Source organism: Pavona decussata, unplaced genomic scaffold (assembly GCF_977016875.1).
Source record: "Pavona decussata unplaced genomic scaffold, jaPavDecu1.1 SCAFFOLD_339, whole genome shotgun sequence".
Classification (NCBI taxonomy): Eukaryota; Metazoa; Cnidaria; class Anthozoa; order Scleractinia; family Agariciidae; genus Pavona; species Pavona decussata.
Window position 1 is genome coordinate 671,595 of NW_028145727.1, and position 23,667 is coordinate 695,261.

The following is a 23,667-nucleotide window of genomic DNA, read 5'->3' on the forward strand; positions in this document are numbered from 1 at the left end:
ATGTGTCCTCTCACGTTTATCTTCCATCCCAGTGACTCTAGGATCGCGACGGTCTGGTGGGTCACCATTGAAATGAAATCCGATTGGTCTGAGGGTAGAAAATCGTCCACAAAGTGAAGCATGCGCAGTCGAGGAATTGCGAGTTTCAGGTACTTCACACTCTCCTGAACCAGTCTGACGAAATATTACGGACTGCATGCCAAACCGAATGGAAGGGCGCACTATTGATAATACTTTCTCTGATGCATCTGATGCCCAGATACTTTTAGCTTTTAGCTTAGTTGACTGATCTCTGGAACGACCAATATGTCTGAGTTGTGTTAGGCTGACTGTCTGAAACTTGTAGTAATGATGGATTCGTTCACCCACCGCAGGTCTAGAATCAGCCGATGTTTTTCACCAACTTTGGAGACAACCCCCACAGGTAAAACACAGATGGGGCGCTCCTGTTCCTTTTTGGCCACTTGTAGCTCTAGGGGTTTTTGTATCTCACTGTCCACAAACTAGTACTCTATATTGTTCAGACAGTGATTTGGTAGGACACAAGGGAGTGGAGGCTTGGGGAAAGGAATGTGCCCTCCTTCCTGTAACCAGAGTATAACATCCTGGCTGGCAAACGTTTTCCATTCTGGAAGGTTTTGTCGCAGACGAGCAGGGAACGGTACGGACATCAGGACTGTTCCTGGGCAGAGTCCGGTGGGTGATCAGGATATGGCCTGGTAGTAAAACGTTCGTAATTGCGTGAACTTCCCCTAAAGAGGCCTTGAGAGGGCCTGGAAGATCGGGGAAAACTTGATTTCAGTGGAAACCCGAAATCACTTCCAATCGGCTTGAAAAGCTGGTAAATGACAAAGAATTCTCGGTTTTCATTGTCACGCCATTGAAAAAAAAAATCGAAACCATTCCGGCATGAATGAAGTCAAGAAATTGACATGGTATAGAAGATAAATAAATAAGGCATCTGTCCAAGTGTCAGGTCTGTGCGGCATTCCGTTCTCGAGTTATTTGAAAAAATGTTCCACATAAATTTATAGAGCTTAGTATGGAGACGCCATGTTTGTGTCCCTCTGAGGGGCACAAACATGGCGACCGGAAATACGAAAAAACATCTGGAGTTCACTTTTGCCAGAAAAGAGGTTTGTTTGCCCTTGTGAATTTTCGAATGTTTAGATTAATATTTCTCCTCAAACTTAAATTGTTTAGAATGCTGAAAATCACCCGAAGAGTCATTTTTAAGATACGGAAAAGCTCTGTCACGGCCGTCTTCCTTATGTCACGCACGATGGAAACTCGGAAATTGAAACTGTTCTATTTTCAAAAGGAAGCACGACATCGAGCTAAGAAATTGTGAACAGACATATTTTTAGGTAATCTTTCCTTGAATGAAGGTAAAAATCTTGTAGGCCTCCCAGTTTTGAATTCTAGAATTTGGTGACGTCACGTGAAAACCGAGAATAGAATAATCAACAGGGTAAATTGACGTCATTGACAAAACAATGTTTATTTCTACCATTTTATACAAATCCGTTGTATTCCTACACAAATCTTTATAATTCAAACCGTTGCAACACAACACGTTGCACCCTCCAAATATTCTGGCAGGCAAGAGTCACGTTTCTCCCATCTTGAGATTGGGCCGCCTGTGATTATGCCAGCTGTTTTGCTTTTCCTTTCTTTTTATCTTTTTGATATGTTTTGGCTCAAACAATAGATTTTTTCCAGTGGACCAGAGAAACGAGCGTACCGACCAAAGACATCATAAGTTATCAACACCTTTGTTAAACTATCAAACCATATCACATATTGCTTTCTTAATTACGTGGTGAGTTTTCGTCGGTGGTATTAATTGGGTATACCATAACAACCTACCTGCCACGCCAGATCCCATATCTCGGTATCCAAATGGATCCTCGAAAAACTGTTACAGGTCAAGTTATCATATCAATTTTCATTGTGACGCTATCACTGGTCGCGACGATTGGTAATGGATCCTTCCTCGCCATCTTTGCCCGCTTCAAGAATCTTCGCACTTTTCCAAACATCTTGTTTGCTAATCTCGCCTTGGTTGACCTCCTTAATGCACTCATCAACGTTTCACTCTATGCAATAAACTTTTATCCGGTAGCTGATTCGATGAAAGTTACATGGGCTATAATGTGCAGTTCATTACACCTGGAATTCACTCTTCAGAATATAGTCTCTATGTCGGCGCTTATGCTGGACAGATTCCTGGCTTTGTATCTTGACCTCAAGTACTTTACATGGAAGACAACCAAGAAAGCTCGTGTAGCAGTTTCCCTTATTTGGTTGGTGTCTACTGTCGTGGTCGGGTTATCATCAATGGCTTTATTTGAAATGGATCTGGAAGATGCGCCATTTGCAGAATCAAGAAGGAAAATTTTTGAGCACAGAAGAAAGTTCATCATATCCACAATGGCTACCTTCACAGCAGCTGCAACAGTGCTTGGAGTTTTGACAAATTACGTCATTTACCAAAACAAAAATCGGGTGAGATAAGACATTTCTAGTTATATAATTATAATTCCAGGTGACAAATAGGTGAACATGTCCAGTCTACGCGAAATTGTTAAAAAAGGCTATGTGAGATTGTTAAATAACATCAGACCTCAAGATATTACACCCATGATTACACTAAACCCTTTTTCCATGGTAAAATAGGCTTCCACGGTAAAAGTCCGCCGTCAATAATTCCATTTCCCTGTGCAGTCAATTTTTCACCTCGGCAATTTACCCCCTGAATTCTTACGCAAACATGAGTGATACAGAAGTGATATTTCTGCCTTTTTTCTCTGATATTTATTCTGTTGTGGAGATAATTGTTTCTCGTTTTTTATGGTGTAAAAAAAATCATCCTAGTCGTTTGCCGAGTGACTATTCAAATAGGTACCCGTTTTTTCAGCACTTAGCTTTCCTTACTTTCCCCTAGCGCAGATAAACTATTAATGAAAGAAAGTTTATTAATATGAAGCACAATTTAACCAAAACTGAAATGTTGTATTTGTAGTGTTCAATTGCAATACTTTACATCAATCGTCGCACATAAAACCTTTAGCGTCCACTGCATATTACTTTCCGGCGTCAGGTGTTGAAACAAACGGAAATTCCCATGAAAATTTTCAGTCACTTTTTGATACAAAGGCAAAATGGGCATGGAAATTTCAATTGTCAGATTTTGATAGAAAGGCAAAATGGCATTATAGAAATTTCAAATGTCAGATTTTCATGCAAACTTAAGGCAAAATGGCTATGGAAATTTTCATTTTTGCGGAAATGCAGAGTGATATTAAGAGCGACTCTCTCTAAACTCGTCATATTCAATTTTCAACTAGAAATAGATTTCGCTCTTCCATCGGCTTCTCTTAGTTAGTGGGTATAAAATAAAAGATATGATCGGAGAAATTTCACTTTCTTAAAATTTTCTGATTCGAACTTTGTGGGCTGTGCTCCAACTCAATGGCAAGAAAGCCACAAGGTTCATTTTGTGTGTAGAATAGGGAATATATACCAACTGGAAAATTTTTTAAAAGCGCTCAAAGTAATGTCGAAAACTTTTCACGGTCATTATTCATTTCAGTTTTCCAATGATTTTGGAAAATTTTTATTTGTTCAGAAAGAATAACGATGGCGTCACTGATGGAATGTTAAGAGTGACTTTCTCTAAGACACTCATTTTCAATTTTCATGTAGAAATAGATTTGGTTAATAACCTCCAATCAACGTCTTTTGTTAAGTAGGTAACAAATATGAAATAGGATCTGAAAAATTTAACGTTAAATTTTTTTGTTTCAAACTATTCACACCCCGGATTGTGCTCGAAACGCAATGGTGAGATCGTGAATTTTGCAAGACTTGCAGCTATTAGTTCTGGAGAATACAAAATGAGGTCATTCAAAAGCTCTGAGTTTGCTATTCATAAACAATGACTCTTCACGTTAATAATTTGATGGCTGATTGCAATCATAGGCTTTAATCATTACAATAAATCTGAGAGCACAAAGTTTATCTACTTTGAGCACTTATAGCAACATGCGGTTTAGCCCAAGCTCAGAGGAATAAATTGCAACAGTGGCTCGTACTTACAGGCTCTTCCACGTATCAATGCAAAGTTAACGTTCCATCGCTGAAACCAGTTTCTGTTGCGCAAGTGAGAGGCGAAAGTCGTGACAAAGCAATGCAAAGCTCATAAGATACTTGGTTGCCAGAGACATGACAAATGTTCGAATGGAGGAGAACACAAGATTGGCTTCAACAAAAAAAACTAGGTACACGCATACTTTTCAAGGCTTCATGTCGACAGCTTTAATGGAACTTTTTCAAGGGTTATTAATACAGCTCGGAACTCTCAAAGTGCTGTTAATAAATTCAAAAAAAGAAGGATTACCTGCCTTAGCGCTACACGAGGTGAAAATTTTGATCATAATAAACAGAGCACAATTAAGTTGGGTGTATTCAAATGCCGAAATAAGAGCGTTAAGTGCGAATACTCTTCCAGAAGAAAATTGCAATTAAGCAATTGAATGATCACGATCATTCTATACTAGAATATGATTTAGTGACATTCAGTTGCACGATAATGAATGCAACGGTGAAACAAATAGACCAGGAGAAATAAGCGAAAAGAGCGACCGCTCGTGATCGTGGCACTGAATAAATTAACGGGCCGATCACACGGCGAATTTCGGCCCGGGCTGAGATTTCAGCCCGGTTTCTTAAACAAATGTTCTTTAAACGACGTTTGCGATTACATGAAGAAAGTTTCCGGGCTGGAAATTTCAGCCCGGGCAAACGGGCTGAAAAACCTCATGTAATCAGAAAGAAATTTCAGCCCGGGTTGAAAAGCGAGGTCACCTGGGTAGAAAAGTGACGTGGCAATGCGCAATGATTTGTTTTCAATGAAACAAAATGGCGGCTACCAGGTTTCAGTGGAATAACGGAGATCAAATTGAAAATCTTATTCGGTGCTTGGCGAATTACGAATCGAAAATGGACTACCAGAACAATATGAAGCTGTTCAGGAAGCGATGGCCCGAAGATATGAGGAGGAACCGACCTTCTTTCTTCTTTCGTTTGTGTTCCATCATCTTGTAAGCTACCACCATCCCAAAAAATTGGAAATTGAGTGCTAACAAAAGGGAAGCAATGCCCCGATTTTCACAAGTCGAATATTTGACGCCATTTTGATTTCTGTTCACTCTTCCCGCCAAATTTCAAATTTGGCGCACGGGCTGAAATTCGCCACGTAATCGCAACAAAATTCCAGCCCGCTTACCGGGATGAAATTTCAGCCCGGGAAGAAATTCGCCATGTAATCAGCCCCTAAAAGGACTTTTTGAAACAGATGATACTGGAGGTTGCTTTCTGGGCATTGTAACGTGCGTGTAACGAAAAAACAAACCTGTTTCATTTACATGTATGGGCTTTGGTCAACAATTCTTACAAGCTTCTTGAAATAGTAACGCAAAAACGTGTTTAAGTTACAGAATATTCTACAGAGAAAACCATATTCTGTTCAGTCCGGAAACGGAGTAAGTCCCAAAAGAAAATGAATACCGTCTATTCTGTGTATATTTGAAATTTAATGTTCAGGGCTTATGACGCTAGTCTTTAAGAAAATCAAAATTTCAAGGGGCAACTGTCAGTCTGATGGTCCCGAAACAGAGATACCATATTTATTTTTATGTTCACTACCAGATATTCATATTTTCGCCAGACTGACACTATGTGCCGCTAGTATCCCTCACCGAATGAACACTTTTACCTCACGTGATCAATTTAAAACCAATCAGATTCTGAGAAAATTTAGTAGTGAACTATACAATCCGAAATTAGGACCGGAATAGTTTAAGGGGAAAGCTCCCTCGATGCTCAAACAGAATACAGAGAACAAAACTAACATTTCTGGATATGTGACCCGAAGCAGCAGCGGTTTTCATCCGCATTTTCATTGGGTATCAAAACTCGTGCAGGTGACGATCTTATATATATCTGAATTTTTGAAAACATAGCCCCCAGAAATTGGCACATTTTGAGACCTTCTAGGCTGAAGGAATATGCTAGTCCTTAACAAGACTTCAATTAGGGTTCATCACAAGATTTTAAGCAAGGTCAAAGAATAGTATGGGAGAGAAAAACGAAAGAGGCTTTTCTTTGGAATTAGACATGACACTATGTAAAAACATCTGCATGAAATGAAATTAACATGACCTGTGAACTTCCTACAAAATGTGTCACAATTTAGCAATGATTAACTGCTCCTACGCATCTAAAATCGCGCCTAAAACCCGGTCTTTTAGCGCTCAAGTCTAGCTTTCTTCAACAGCATCGGCTTCTTGAGAGAAAGACAGCGTTTCAAATTGATTTTTTATGTTCGTACTAGATTCATGCTGCACGCGAACTAGAATCACGGCGACCGAACATCTGAAGGAAACTATATATGAAATTCGAGAGCGGAAATACCACCCACAATCGCACTTCTCGACTAATCGATCACTAGCCTAACGACGCTACAGTTATAAGGGTGAAAAATAATCGAATAGCTTTTCATACTCACGCTTTTTGAAGAGAAAATCCTTGAACATCCTTGCTAGTGTTTTCCATACTAACTGAAGTCCCGGATGATGAAATCAACATTTGAAAAGGGAAGGGCTAGCGCCCTTTTCTACCACAAAAATGTATTAAGTCTTTGGCTGGGTAACAAATTCGCGGAAATTCTACGTTGGCCGAAAAGAAATCATTCCTAAGACCTACTCTTTAAAGCCAAAGACTGTCACCTCCTCAAGCAAAGCACACAACATACTAAATAGTAAAAGAGTAGAAACTCTGTAGATGCGTGACACTTGAATACAAAATATATGGAAATAAACGTTAAAACGTAAATAAAGTGTCAGCTGAGTACATTAGTACAAACGTTTCGCGCTGAGCATACACAACAACATACTACCCACTTACACAACATACTTACACAACATACTATCCTTTATAGTTCACGTCCGAGTAACTGAAAGTTACCCGTTTAGCTCAAAAGAATTAAATAGACGAGGCAGGACGCTGCACTCGTAAGACTTTTTCCCTCATTAGACTTAATGATGTCCTCAGGAAAACTTTGCTTCAGGAAGCCAAACGAAACGCTAGGTCTAATGACTTAGTTCTGATCTCAGAGCGCGCGCCGAATTCAAAGCCAAATCGTTGCGCGGTTAAAAGACGTTTGAGAGAGAGTGGGGCTAGGTTAGCAAAACAGGGAGGGAGGGAGGGAGGGGGGAGAAAATATTTTGATTTTATAAATATCTGCTAACGACCCTTTATATTTTTTTCTTATTGACTTAGAATAAAAAAAACAATGCAAAAAAAATAAATAGATAAATAAATAAGTAAAGTCTCACAAGAGAAACTAACATAAGGCAATATTTCTGGAGCCATGTTTTCAAAAATGCAGGTATATATATAATTAACAAGTTTAAGAAGTATTCAGTTATACTTATCAAACTTCTTTTTACCCTTCTTTCCTTCATAGAGAATGTTGCTGAATTTACCTCCGCTTCAATCCGAGGCTAGGTTCAAGCAGGATATCCAAGCTGCTAAGACTGTGGCCATGGCTGTGAACATACTTCATCTGCTACGTTCCAACAATTATCTTTTCCTTTTTGCGCCGTTTTCTGACCGTTAACGAGTGGTTTGCCTTCTTTGCCGCCTTTTGCACGTTTCTTTCAAGCGCCTCAAACCCAATTATCTACGTATTCAGGAACAGAAAATATCGAGCCGCTATCAGGCAGCTGGTGAAGGATCCTTGTGGAAGAAGTCAGTTTCAAGAAAGGCCTGTTATAACTGGAAAAGAAGCGAAGCAACCAAAGATCAAGACGAGCTCACGTGATGAGGTCGGAGAACCAGGAGTATCCATAACACATGAGGCACACCCTGAGAGAGAGGCTAATAACCAAAGGAGAGCTCTGTCTCAATCATGCATGCAGGTTAAAAAAGCATGGCAGGAAAACGACCCTGAGAAGGCCGGTCCCGATTGGTTGGAAGCTAACGAGAAAGGAAAAGATCAACATTTGACCTCGCCTGGTTTGGAAAGAGAAGAGACAAACCAAGACATGAATGTAACGGAGAAGAAAGTTCCAGGACGTTGTGAAGAACAAGGCTAAAGTTTTCCTCTGGTGATCAGTTATTTCTATACTCGGTTAATTTACAATACAGAAACAATTATTAATAATCAGGCAGAGACCCGTTTCCAAATGTCGCGTTATTCTTTTCAAAACATTTTTAAAACCATTGGTTAGAAGTTTAAGTGGCAATTTGCTTAGCCATAAAACTATGAGGTTTAAAAATCAATAAGAAGTGAATCGCCGGTTGTTAAGCGACGTTATGTACATAAACAATTAAGTTATCTGGGCTTTCAAAAAACAGTTAAGATTAGTAAAGTTTCTTCCTACGTACCAAATGATTTAAAAGGGTGACTGTTATGAGATCAATTTGAACAGCAAAATATTGATTTGACCGTCTCACAATATTTTTCATCGTTAGCAGCTGCTGAATGTCTTTGTTGTGAGTTCTACTTATTCAGCTCCTCTAACTCTCTGAAATATCTTTGGAGTGTGTAGCACACGTAAGCTTCATAAAATTGTGTAAAGGAGGAACTAAATTAATTGGTTCTCTCTTTTTTGCATGGTGGGCGTGGTTGAGGGTGTCTAGGAAGTCCGCAGCTGTAGTTATATCGGGCATTACGGTGAGAAAATCGTCAACATATCTGCGGTAAGAAGCAGGCAACTTATCATCCAGCTCTACCAAAAACCCACAAGGAGAAGTTAGCTATGCGCCCTATTTTATCGGCAACGAACACCTCCCACCCCGCCCACCCCGCTGTCAGCTTCGCCATGGAGATTATAAGGGATGGAATGCTCTCCTTTTCTCGACTCCCAACTCCTAAACCGAGTGCCTCAAATTGAGACTACGGTTAAAAGTTTATGTGAAGCCTACCAATACTGGTTTACTTCTCCACTACCAGGGTCACGTCGACAACCCGTATAAACATAGCATATTAACAGCTATACTTGATTGGGCATACCGTTTGTCCTCGTCATGGGCTTATTTTTCGGAGGAATGTGAGCATTTTCCTACGTCTGAAGTACCCTCAACACCTTATCCACTCCTTTGTACAGTCGAACCTCTCTAATACGGACACCGAAGGGACAGAGCAAAGTGTCAGTATTAGAGAGGTGTCAGTTTTATAGAGGTCATGAATCAGTACGTCACTTTAAAGGCTTCGTTGATGGTATTAAGTGTTCTTTAAGTCAAAACTGGCCCAAACAAGTCTTAGAGGTGTATTTAAATTGTTTATTGGACAGCACAAATCATTACAATACAAGCTGTACAATTCCACAAACATATGGCAAACTATAATACAGTTTCCGAACAGTAACATAATAGAACAGTAACAAGTGAACACTAACATAGGAGAGCATTTAATGAAAGTTCTTTGTTCTCGATTCATTTTGCGTTAAAGAAGTCTGTAATGTTCTTCTGAACAGCATTCGCTAGTTGTCAACGTATATGGGAGGGCAGTTAATCAGGGCGGAGGGTAAGACATGGAGATCCCATGTGAATAAATTTTCACTGGACCGCACAAATTCATTGAGCGTTTAGACAAATGCTTGGATCTTACAGAAAACCCAGCTGTCCGTAAAGATACTCTTTCAAGTGAAAATGTCGAGAAGAAAAGAGGTAGAAAAAGGAAAGCCAACTGGAGAGTCTTCAAAGAATAAGAAATCTTGATGATAAATGGCAATGAGATGTCGATATATAATTTTTACTGATTGAAAACGAAATGATACTAGTGTTATCGTATGAACAATGAGACAATTGATTACACTTTGATACTTAACGACAAACAGGAAATCGTGTTGAATAAGAACTGTCATCACTGGAGTTTCCGTAATAAAGAGGTTAAGTTTGTATGAATTTTCCCACTGGGGCCGAGATTTCGTGTCCGTTGTCCGTATTATAGAGGGTCAGTATTATAGAGGTTATTTTTACAAAGAATGTATGGGCATTTTCCCGGGACCAAGTGAACTGTCCGTATTAGAGAGGTGTCCGTAAGGAGAGGTTCGACTGTACCAACTCGAGGGTTGCTGACCAGCAGTCATCGCTGGCTTCGGCAGAAATGGCGGGAAATAGCGTGACTCGAGTAGTCATACCCCTCAAGTGCCAGGATTCGGCTAACATTGTTAAGACTCAGTTGAAAGACCTTAGCCTCAAGTCACAATCTAACCCGCATTTGTCAGTCGGAAAATTGGCCAGGACCTCCAAGAACGTGAGACCAAACCACAGCTGGTTAACCAACAGTGCGTAGTGTATCAATTCCAATGTAACCTGTGTGGTATGGCTATGCTGGTTACACGCGTGGGCATCTGTATGCACGCGTAGAGGACCATAACACCACGTCATCTTCAGTACGCAAACACTACGATAAAGAGCACGCGGGCGCTGTCCCTGAGGACCTCCCAAGTTGCTTCAAAGTGTTGAAAAAATGCAGGACCAAACTTGACTGTTTAATTAATGAAATGCTGTATATAAACAATTAAGAAAGCGTTTGAATGTGCAAGCAGATTCAATCCTTGCTAAAGTCTTTGTCTAGCTCGGCTTCCTTATGTGAATTTACACGACTTGAACTCCTTTTGAACTCGCTTTCCAATTTATTCTTTCCTTGGTAATGACTTCATGAGGTCGCCGAAACGTCGGAACTTTATATCAGTTAATATCAGTTAATTTTTACTTGTTTATGTCGTCCCATTTTGCTTCATTTAAGAAAATTTGGTTCTTAGCTAAAATAGTCAAACAAACGCCTCGCAACACATTATTTTGGGTTCGAATCCCATCTGGGGCTCAGATTTTTTCTGTGTCCTCTTATGGTCGATTCTCTACATCTCCCTTTATTTCCTTTATATTAATTTCTATTTTTAGCATTTATTTCTGACAGTCTTGAAAGAGAACGTACTCAAATACTTAATTAAAACAGTGAGATGTAAAGGCAAAGAGTAAGATTTGTGAGTATCTTTCAATGAAGTCTTTTTAAAGAACTTTCGTTAAAAGCGAATGTAAAATTAAACTGTGATTTCATTTTCATCAATACAAAGCTTACTCAGAACATCCATTCACTTGTTTGTGGGAATTTTTGAATGGGAATGATCGTCGTTTAGTTTATTTCTGTACTGCTTGATATGAAATATCCCAGTTTGTTTTTTCCAATTATAAGTCCAAGATATCATGATTTGAAATCTGTTTTATCGTTAGTTTGTCCTTTTCCTCTGAGGTTTACGTTCGGCTTTCTTGATAATCAAAACTTAACAAGAGAGTGACAGTTCGACGCAGACTGTTCCGAACCTAATCCTCGATCATGTTAAAAACTTAAAAAAAGAAGAAATGTATCCAAATCTGACGACAAACTGTGGCATCAAGCTTAACGCAATTTCACAACGCACTGGATTCACGTGTAGTGTAGTCAAGTGACTTATGACGTCATCGCTCTAAGTTTTATATGACAGATATTTGATGACATTTATTATTTCCACAAGGTCTTGGTCTTCAAACTGTCAAATCCTGCGCTGTGAAATCAGTCAAATCCTGCGCTCAATCTTGCCCAAGCGGGCAAGATGGAGCTATCTTTCCCGCTCGGATCATGCAGGACTACCCGTTGGATTTGGGGGACGCCATCTCAGAATTAGACACATTTGTATGGAATTTAGGCGACCTTCGACAGGTCACCAGGTCACAGCCTGGTCACCTCGCAATGAAACATAACAAAGCTTTGTGAACTTACGTATTTTATGTGATCTTTCTGGCCATGGGGTTCATTTCTCGATTAATGCAATTTGAACAATCTGTAAACTAGGGCAAAGTCCTTTTATGAACTTCGGAATGGCTAATTGTGCAGCTGAGCTTACGCTATTTTTATTTTTGGAACAAAATAAACCACGCTCGTCTAAATTCCCTACCACAACAACAATGACACCCTATTTGCGAACGCGTGCTCACTGGAGGCCGCACGTTTATTGAGTAAGCTGAAGCAACAACTACAAAGATGCATACGATGATAATAGCTTATGAAACAAACAAGGAAAACTGAACTTGGAAGAGTACAAACGAGCATCCACAGGATGAAAAAACCTCACCGCGCTCGTTGCCGCAAAAACTGAGGAAAAATCCCGGCCCTATGGATAGTACCCTCCAGACCTGCCGGGCACGGTTAGGAAACAATAAAAATAACAACAATAATACAGATTATTAGATTCCTAAAGACTTCATGACTGATAGGCAAGAATAAAAATCGTCCTAAACGTAGCCATCCTTGGCGTTTTCGCTCGCCCAACGGCCATGGCACTTGAAAAGTCTATCAGGAATACCAGCATAAACTGCAGAGGTGTTCCTCCAGCCCTAAGGCTATGAACGCTAATCTCTGAAACGTCAGTAAATCTCTAAAGGCGTCCTTAACGAGTAAATACTAGGAGAGGTTGGTTTGAGCCGCCGAGATGCAGTTCTCCAAAGCCTTGACAGGACAAGTCGGCAGGTCTGACCTCGCGATAACGAGCCGTCTCGGAATAGACCACATCTCGATGATTCTATGGAAAAGGACAAATAAGAGCGAAAAAACTGAACATCGCGGGTGACATAACTCGCTAAAGCGGAGAAAACCCTGCGAAACCAATAAGGCATAGAGCAACAGATTTAACTAATCCGAAAGAGAAGGAGACTTATCTGCTATCTTCGAATCCACGAAGACTTATAACATCTCAGGAATCACAGGATCTTTTTCGACCTTTGCCCTTCCCAAAATCCTTCGAGATGCACTGACCATTGAAGAAACCAGGGAATGATTGGAGATTTTGGTTAAAACAGCCATCTGTTGCGCCGAATCAATGCTGAAGACCGCGTTGAAAACTGGAGAAGGAGAAAGAGCTACGTTTACCAAGCACTGCAAGGAGACTGCGACATGCATGAAACGGATTAGCAAGGAAGTGGCAGACGTGAAAGGGTGAGGACCAACGTTTCCATCTTTTAAAACCTCCAAGGTAGGAACGCAAAGTACCATCCGCTTTAGATGCAAGAACGAGGATTGAAGAGAAAAATCCTGACCACATTTCAGACTGGAACACATCTACAAAGAGACAAAACTAACAAACACCAAACAAAACAGGGAAAATACGATAGATCATTCGCCCAACAAACCACAAAGTAACAAGCTAACTAAAGCAATCAATAAAATAAATAAATAAAACAATCAATTAATTAATCAAATAATAATGAAAGAAATATATCAAGGCAAATAACACAGGTGACCCCGATAAAAGAATCAAATTATGGAATAAAGAAAACGAGAATGAGAAAACTAAAAAAAGCAACAACATAAAAAGCTTGAGATAACTAGACGGAAATATAATTGAAAGTCAAAACATGATGGCACCGTAAGAGCCATGTTCTTGCGCACGGATGGTTCTAGATCTGTAAAGGAAACAGATAGTCCCTTAACCACAAATCTGAAACGTGTAAAATAAACATACGCACCGATCGACACTTCAAATGAAATAAATGAAAAATTATTCGTCCAAGAGCAAGGCAAAAGGGGTCAAAACTTGGCCCTTAAGTATAATCCTGGACAGCAAAAATGTCCCTAAATCAACAAAACAAATAATAATGAAAACGAACAATTCCAAAAAAGTTGGGCACAGTTGGTCCCATACACCTGGGCACAGATGGTCCCATAAACTTGAGAAAAAACCCACATAAAAAGATAAATAGACAGAAATTAAACTAGCCAAGACAAGATGGCACTGTAAGAACCATGCTCTTGCGCACGGATGGTTCTAGATCTTGTAAAGGAAACAAATAGCCCCTTAACCACAAAACTGAAACGTGCAACAAATATATATAAAATAAACAAAAAAATTATTCGTCCAAGTGCAAGGCAAAAGAGGTCAAAACTTGGCCCTTAAATATAATCCTAGACGCACAAGGTCCATAAATGAACAAAAGATAATGATAATAAAAACGACCAATTCCAAAAAAAAAAAAAAAACTGGGCACAAATGGTCCCACACACCTGGGCACAGATGGTCCCATAAACTTGGGCACAGATGGTCCCATAAACCTGGGCACATAAAGTCCCATAAACTTGGGCATATAAAGTCCCATAAACTTGGGCACAGATGGTCCCATAAACTTGGGCACATAAAGTCCCATACACCTGGGCACAGATGGTCCCATAAACTTGGGCACACATGGTCCCTTAAACTAGGGCACATAAAGTCCCATAAACTTCGGCACATAAAGTCCCATAAACTTGGGCACAGATGGTCCCATAAACTTGGCCACATAAAGTCCCATACACCTGGGCACAGATGGTCCCATAAACTTGGGCACATGAAGTCCCATACACCTGGGCACAGATGGTCCCATAAACTTGGGCACATAAAGTCCCATAAACTTGGGCACATAAGGTCCCAAAAACTTGGGCACAGATGGTCCCATAAACTTGGGCACAGATGGTCCCATACACCTGGGCACAGATGGTCCCATACACCTGGGCACAGATGGTCCCATAAACTTGGGCACAGATGGTCCCTTAAACTTGGGCACATAAAGTCCCATAAACTTGGGCACATAAAGTCCCATACACCTAAACACAGATGGTCCCATAAACTTGGGCACAGATGGTCCCATAAACTTGGGCACGAATGGTCCCATAAACTTAAGCACAGATGGTCCCATACACCTGGGCACAGATGGTCCCATAAACTTGGGCACAGCTGGTCCCATAAACTTGGGCACATAAAGTCCCATAAACTTGGGCACATAAAGTCCCATACACCTGGGTACAGATGGTCCCATAAACTTGGGCACACATGGTGCCATAAACTTGGGCACAGATGGTCCCATAAACTTAGGCACAGATGGTCCCTTAAACTTAGGCACAGATGGTCCCATAAAATTGGGCACAGATGGTCCCATAAACTTGGGCACATAAAGTCCCATAAACTTGGGCACATAAAGTCCCATAAACTTGGGCACAGATGGTTCCATAAACTTGGGCACAAAAATTCCCATAAACTTGGGCACAAATGGTCCCATAAACTTGGGCACAGATGGTCCCATAAACTTGGGCACAGATGGTTCCATAAACTTGGGCACAGATGGTCCCATTAACTTGGGCACAGATGGTTCTATAAACTTGGGCAAAGATGGTCCCATAAACTTGGGCACAGATGGTCTCTTAAACTTGGGCACATAAAGTCCCATAAACTTGGGCACATAAAGTCCCATAAACTTGGGCACAGATGGTTCCATAAACTTGGGCACATAAAGTCCCATAAACTTGGGCACAGATGGTCCCATAAACTTGGCACAGATGGTTCCATAAACTTGGGCACATAAAGTACCATAAACTTGGGCATAGATGGTCCCATAAACTTGGGCACAGATGGTCCCTTAAACTTGGGCACATCAAGTCCCATAAACTTGGGCACATAAAGTCCCATACACCTGGGCACAGATGGACCCATAAACTTGGGCACAGATGGTCCCATAAACTTGGGCACAGATGGTCCCATAAACTTAGGCACAGATGGTCTCTTAAACTTAGGCACAGATGGTCCTATAAACTTGGGCACAGATGGTCCCTTAAACTTAAGCACATAAAGTCCCATACACCTGGGCACAGATGGTCCCATAAACTTGGGCACAGATGGTGCCATAAACTTGGGCACAGATGGTCCCTTAAACTTAGGCACAGATTGTCCCATAAACTGGGGCACAGATGGTCCCTTAAACTTGGGCAAATAAAGTCCCATACACCTGGGCACAGATGGTCCTATAAACTTGGGCACAGATGGTCCCATAAACGTGGGCACAGATGGTCCCATAAACTTGGGCACATAAAGTCCCATACACCTGGGCACAGATGGTCCCATAAACTTGGGCACAGATGGTTCCATAAACTTGGGCACATAAAGTCCCATAAACTTGGGCACATAAAGTCCCATAAACTTGGGCACAGATAGTTCCATAAACTTGGGCACATATAGTCCCATCAACTTGGGCACAGATGGTCCCATAAACTTGGGCATATAAAGTCCCATAAACTTGGGCACATAAAGTCCCATAAACTTGGGCACAGATGGTTCCATAAACTTGGGCACATAAAGTGCCATAAACTTAGGCACATAAAGTCCCATAAACTTGGGCACAGATGGTTCCATAAACTTGGGCACATAAAGTCCCATAAACTTGGCCACATAAAGTCAATTAAACTTAGGCACATAAAGTCCCATAAACTTGGGCACATAACGTCCCATAAACTTGGGCACAGATGGTTCCATAAACTTGGCCACATAAAGTCCCATAAACTTGGGCACAGATGGTCCCATAAACTTGTGCACAGATGGTCCCATAAACTTGGGCACAGATGGTTCCATAAACTTGGGCACAGATGGTCCCATAAACTTGGGCACAGATGGTCCCTTAAACTTAAGCACATAAAGTCCCATAAACTTGGGCACATAAAGTCCCATAAAATTGGGCACAGATGGTTCCATAAACTTGGGCACATAAAGTCCCATAAACTTGGGCACAGATGGTCCCATAAACTTGGGCACAGATGGTTCCATAAACTCTGGCACATAAAGTCCCATAAACTTGGGCACAGATGGTTCCATACACTTGGGCACAGATGGTCCCTTAAACTTGGGCACATAAAGTCCCATAAACTTCGGCACATAAAGTCCCATACACCTGGGTACAGATGGTCCCATAAACTTGGGCACACATGGTCCCATAAACTTAAGCACAGATGGTCCCATAAACTTAGGCAGAGATGGTCCCTTAAACTTAGGCACAGATGGTCCCATAAACTTGGGCACAGATGGTCCCTTAAACTTGGGCACATAAAGTCCCATACACCTGGGCACAGATGGTCCCATAAAGTTGGGCACAGATGGTCCGATAAACTTGGGCAGAGATGGTCCCATAAACTTTGGCACATAAAGTCCCATACACCTGGGCACAGATGGTCCCATAAACTTGGGCACAGATGGTCCCATAAACTTGGGCAAAGATGGTCCCATAAACTTGGGCACAGATGGTTCCATAAACTTGGGCACAGATGGTCCCATAAACTTGGGCACATAAAGTCCCATAAACTTGGGCACAGATGATCCCTTAAACTTAAGCACATAAAGTCCCATAAACTTGGGCACAGATGGTTCCATAAACTTGGGCAATTAAAGTCCCATAAACTTGGGCACAGATGGTTCCATAAACTTGGGCACATAAAGTCCCATAAACTTGGGCAGAGATGGTCCCATAAACTTAGGCACAGATGGTCCCTTAAACTTGGGCACATAAAGTCCCATAAACTTGGGCACAGATGGTCCCATAAACTTGGGCACAGATGGTTCCATAAACTTGGGCACATAAAGTCCCATAAACTTGGGCACAGATGGTCCCATACACCTGGGCACAGATGGTCCCTTAAACTTGGGCACCTAAAGTCCCATGAACGTGGGCACATAAAGTCCCATAAACTTGGGCACAGATAATTCCATAAACTTGGGCACATAAAGTCCCATAAACTTGGGCAAAGATGGTCCCATAAACTTGGGCACAGATGGTCCCATAAACTTGGGCACAGATGGTTCCATAAACTTGGGGAAAGATGGTCCCATAAACTTGGGCACATAAAGTCCCATAAACTTGGGCACAGATGGTCCCTTAAACTTGGGCACATAAAGTCCCATAAACTTGGGCACATAAAGTCCCATACACCTGGGTACAGATGGTCCCATAAACTTGGGCACAGATGGTCCCATAAACTTACGCACAGATGGTCCGTTAAACTTAGGCACAGATGGTCCCATAAACTTGGGCACAGATGGTCCCTTAAACTTGGGCACATAAAGTCCCTTACACCTGGGCACAGATGGTCCCATAAACTTGGGCACAGATGGTCCCATAAACTTAGCCACAGATGGTCCCATAAACTTTGGCACAGAAAGTCCCATACACCTGGGCACAGATGGTCCCATAAACTTAGGCACAGATGGTCCCATAAACTTGGGCACATAAAGTCCCATACACCTGGGCACAGATGGTCCCATAAACTTGGGCACATAAAGTCCCATAAACTTGGGCACAGATGGTTCCACAAACTTGGGGACATAAAGTCCCATAAACTTGGGCACAGATGGTCCCATAAACTTGGGCACAGATGGTCCCATACACCTGGGCACAGATGGTCCCATACACCTGGGCACAGATGGTCCCATAAACTTGGGCACAGATGGTCCCTTAAAATTGGGCACATAAAGTCCCATAAACTTGGGCACATAAAGTCCCATACACCTTGGCACAGATGGTCCCATAAACTTGGGCACAGATGGTCCCATAAACTTGGGCACAGATGGTCCCTTAAACTTGGGAAATAAAGTTCCATAAACTTGGGAACATAAAGTCCCATAAACTTGGGCACAGATGGTTCCATAAACTTGGGCACAGATGGTCCCTTAAACTTGGGCACATAAAGTCCCATAAACTTGTGCACATAAAGTCCCATAAACTTGGGCACAGATGGTTCCATAAACTTGGGCACATAAAGTCCCCTAAACTTGGGCACATAAAGTCCCATAAACTTGGGCACAGATAGTTCCATAAACTTGGGCTCATAAAGTCCCATAAACTTGGGCACAGATGGTCCCATAAACTTGGGCATATAAAGTCCCATAAACTTGGGCACAGATGGTTCCATAAACTTGGGCACATAAAGTCCCATAAACTTGGGCACAGATGGTCCCATAAACTTGGGCTTATAAAGTCCCATAAACTTAGGCACATAAAGTCCCATAAACTTGGGCACAGATGATTCCATAAACTTCGGTACATAAAGTCCCATAAACTTGGGCACATAAAGTCCCATAAACTTGGGCAGAGATGGTTCCATAAACTTGGGCACAGACCGTCCCTTAAACTTGGGCACATAAAGTCCCATAAACTTGGGCACAGATGGTCCCATAAACTTTAGCACTGATGGTCGCTTAAACTTAGGCACAGATTGTCCCATAAACTTGGGCACAGATGGTCCCTTAAACTTGGGCACATAAAGTCCCATACACCTGGGCACAGAAAGTCCCATAAACTTGGGCACAGATGGTCCCATAAACGTGGGCACAGCTGGTCCCATAAACTTGGGCACATAAAGTCCCATACACCTGGGCACAGATGGTCCCATAAACTTGGGCACAGATGGTCCCTTAAACTTGGGCACATAAAGTGCCATAAACTTCGGCACATAAAGTCCCATAAACTTGGGCACTAATGCTCCCATAAACTTGGGCACATAAAGTCCCATAAACTTGGGCCCAGATGGTTCAATACACCTGGGCACTAATGGTCCCAAAAACTTGGGCACAGATGGTACCATAAACTTGGGCACATAAAGTCCTATAAACTTGGGGACACATGGTCCCTTCAACTTGGGCACATAAAGTCCCATAAACTTGGGCACATAAAGTCCTATAAACTTGGGCACAGATGGTACCATAAACTTGGGCACAGACGGTCTCATAAACTTGGGAACAGATGGTTCCATAAACTTGGGCACATAAAGTCCCAAAAACTTGGGCACAGATGGTTCCATAAACTTGGGCACATAAAGTCCCATAAACGAGGGCACAGATGGTTCCATAAACTTGGGCACATAAAGTCCCATAAACTTGGGCACAGATGGTTCCATAAACTTGGGCACAGATGGTCCCATAAACTTGGGCACAGATGGTTCCATAAACTTGGGCACATAAAGTCCCATAAAGTTGGGCACAGATGGTCCCATAAACTAGGGCACAGATGGTCCCTTAAACTTGGGCACATAAAGTCCCATAAACTTAGGCACATAAAGTCCCATACACCTAGGCACAGATGGTCCCATAAACTTGGGCACAGATGGTCCCATAAACTTGGGCACAGATGGTCCCTTAAACTTAGGCACAGATGGTCCCATAAACTTGGGCACAGATGGTCCCTTAAACTTGGGCAAATAAAGTTCTATAAACTTGGGCACATAAAGTCCCATAAACTTGGGCACAGATGGTTCCATAAACTTGGGCACATAAAGTCCCATAAACTTGGGCACAGATGGTCTCATAAACTTGGGCTTATAAAGTCCCATAAACTTGGGCACAGATGGTTCCATAAACTTGGGCACATAAAGTCCCATAAACTTGGGCACAGATAGTTCCATAAACTTGGGCACATAAAGTCCCATAAACTTGGGCACAGATGGTCCCTTAAACTTGGGCACATACAGTCCCATAAACTTGGGCACAGATGGTCCCTTAAACTTGGGCACATAAAGTCCCATAAACTTGGGCACATAATGTCCCATATACTTGGGCACAGATGGTTCCATAAACTTGGGCACATAAAGTCCCATAAACTTGGGCACAGATGGTCCCATAAACTTGGGCACAGATGGTCCCATAAACTTGGCCACAGATGGTTCCATAAACTTGGGCACAGATCGTCCCATAAACTTGGGCACATAAAGTCCCATAAACTTGGGCACAGATGGTCCCTTAAACTTGGGCACATACAGTCCCATAAACTTGGGCACAGATGGTTCCATAAACTTGGGCACATAAAGTCCCATAAACTTGGGCACAGATGGTTCCATAAACTTGGGCACATAAAGTCCCATAAACTTGGGCACAGATGGTCCCATAAACTTGTGCACAGATGGTCCCTTAAACTTAAGCACATAAAGTCCCATAAACTTGGGCACAGATGGTCCCTTAAAATTAGGCACAGATGGTCCCATAAACTTGGGAACAGATGGTCCCTTAAACTTGGGCACATAAAGTCCCATACACCTGGGCACAGATGGTCCCATAAACTTGGGCACAGATGGTTCCATAAACTTGGGCACATAAAGTCCCATACACCTGGGCACAGATGGTCCCATAAACTTGGGCACAGATCGTCCCTTAAACTTGGGCACATAAAGTCCCATACACCTTGGCACAGATGGTCCCATACACCTGGGCACAGATGGTTCCATAAACTTGGGCACATAAAGTCCCAAAAACTTGGGCACAGATGGTTCCATAAACTTGGGCACATAAAGTCCCATAAACTTGGGCACAGATGGTTCCATAAACTTGGGCACATAAAGTCCCATAAACTTGGGCACAGATGGTTCCATACACTTGGGCACAGATGGTCCCATAAACTTGGGCACAGATGGTTCCATAAACTTGGGCACATAAAGTCCCATAAACTTGGGCACAGATGGTCCCATAAACTTGGGCACAGATGGTCCCTTAAAGTTGGGCACATAAAGTCCCATAAACTTGGGCACATAAAGTCCCATACACCTAGGCACAGATGGTCCCATAAACTTGGGCACAGATGGTCCCATAAACTTGGGCACAGATGGTCCCATAAACTTGGGCACAGATGGTCCCTTAAACTTAGGCACAGATGGTCCCATAAACTTGGGCACAGATGGTCCCTTAAACTTGGGCACATAAAGTTCTATAAACTTGGGCACATAAAGTCCCATAAACTTGGGCACAGATGGTTCCATAAACTTGGGCACATAAAGTCCCATAAACTTGGGCACAGATGGTCTCATAAACCTGGGCTTATAAAGTCCCATAAACTTGGGCACAGATGGTTCCATAAACTTGGGCACATAAAGTCCCATAAACTTGGGCAAAGGATGGTTCCATAAACTTGGCACATAAAGTCCCATAAACTTCGGCACAGATGGTCCCTTAAACTTGGGCACATAAAGTCCCATAAACTTGGGCACAGATGGTCCCTTAAACTTGGGCACATAAAGTCCCATAAACTTGGGCACATAATGTCCCATATACTTGGGCACAGATGGTTCCATAAACTTGGGCACATAAAGTCCCATAAACTTGGGCACAGATGGTCCCATAAACTTGGGCACAGATGGTCCCATAAACTTGGCCACAGATGGTTCCATAAACTTGGGCACAGATGGTCCCGTAAACTTGGGCACATAAAGTCCCATAAACTTGGGCACAGATGGTCCCTTAAACTTGGGCACATAAAGTCCCATAAACTTGGGCACAGATGGTTCCATAAACTTGTGCACATAAAGTCCAATAAACTTGGGCACAGATGGTTCCATAAACTTGGCCACATAAAGTTCCATAAACTTGGGCACAAATGGTCCCATAAACTTCGGCACAGATGGTCTCTTAAACTTAAGCACATAAAGTCCCATAAACTTGGGCACAGATGGTCCCTTAAACTTAGGCACAGATGGTCCCATAAACTTGGGAACAGATGGTCCCTTAAACTTGGGCACATAAAGTCCCATACACCTGGGCACAGATGGTCCTATAAACTTGGGCACAGATGGTCCCATAAACTTGGGCACATAAAGTCCCATACACCTGGGCACAGATGGTCCCATAAACTTGGGCACAGATGGTCCCTTAAACTTGGGCACATAAAGTCCCATACACCTTGGCACAGATGGTCCCATACACCTGGGCACAGATGGTCCCATAAACTTGGGCACAGATGGTCCCTTAAACTTGGGCACATAAAGTCCCATACACCTTGGCACAGATGGTCCCATAAACTTGGGAACAGATGGTCCCATAAATTTGGGCACAGATGGTCCCATAAACTTGGGCACAGATGGTCCCATACACCTGGGCACAGATGGTCCCATAAACTTGGGCACAGATGGTCCCTTAAACTTGGGCACATAAAGTGCCATAAACTTCGGCACATAAAGTCCCATAAACATGGGCACTAATGGTCCCATAAACTGGGGCACATAAAGTCCCATAAACTTGGGCCCAGATGGTTCAATACACCTGGGCACTGATGGTCCCATAAACTTGGGCACAGATAGTACCATAAACTTGGGCACATAAAGTCCCATAAACTTGGGGACACATGGTCCCTTAAACTTGGGCACATAAAGTCCCATAAACTTGGGCACATAAAGTCCTATAAACTTGGGCACAGATGGTACCATAAACTTGGGCACAGATGGTCTCATAAACTTGGGCACAGATGGTTCCATAAACTTGGGCACATAAAGTCCCAAAAACTTGGGCACAGATGGTTCCATAAACTTGGGCACATAAAGTCCCATAAACTTGGGCACAGATGGTTCCATAAACTTGGGCACATAAAGTCCCATAAACTTGGGCACATAAAGTCCCATAAACTTGGGCACAGATGGTTCCATAAACTTGGGCACAGATGGTCCCATAAACTTGGGCACAGATGGTTCCATAAACTTGGGCACAAAAGGTCCCATAAACTTGGGCACAGATGGTCCCATAAACTTGGGCACAGATGGTCCCATAAACTTGGGCACAGATGGTCCCTTAAACTTAGGCACAGATGGTCCCATAAACTTGGGCACAGATGGTCCCATAAACTTGGGCACATAAAGTCCCATAAACTTGGGCACAGATGATCCCTTAAACTTAAGCACATAAAGTCCCATAAACTTGGGCACAGATGGTTCCATAAACTTGGGCAATTAAAGTCCCATAAACTTGGGCACAGATGGTTCCATAAACTTGGGCACATAAAGTCCCATAAACTTGGGCA

The 23,667-nt window shown here is 42.2% G+C and overlaps 1 long non-coding RNA gene across 2 annotated transcripts; it reads right to left on the reverse strand.

Moving 5' to 3' along the window:
* Positions 1–12,029: 12,029 nt before the first annotated feature.
* Positions 12,030–14,076, reverse strand: LOC146453302 (uncharacterized). 2 transcript variants are annotated; one of them, XR_014859534.1, is made up of 2 exons: positions 13,576–14,076; positions 12,030–12,996 (listed from the first exon to the last, which is right to left on the reverse strand). It is a non-coding gene; the product is annotated as an uncharacterized LOC146453302 (long non-coding RNA). The 2 variants fall into 2 exon arrangements; XR_014859533.1 differs by having other exon boundaries at positions 13,100–14,076.
* Between the last annotated feature and the right edge of the window lie 9,591 nt (positions 14,077–23,667).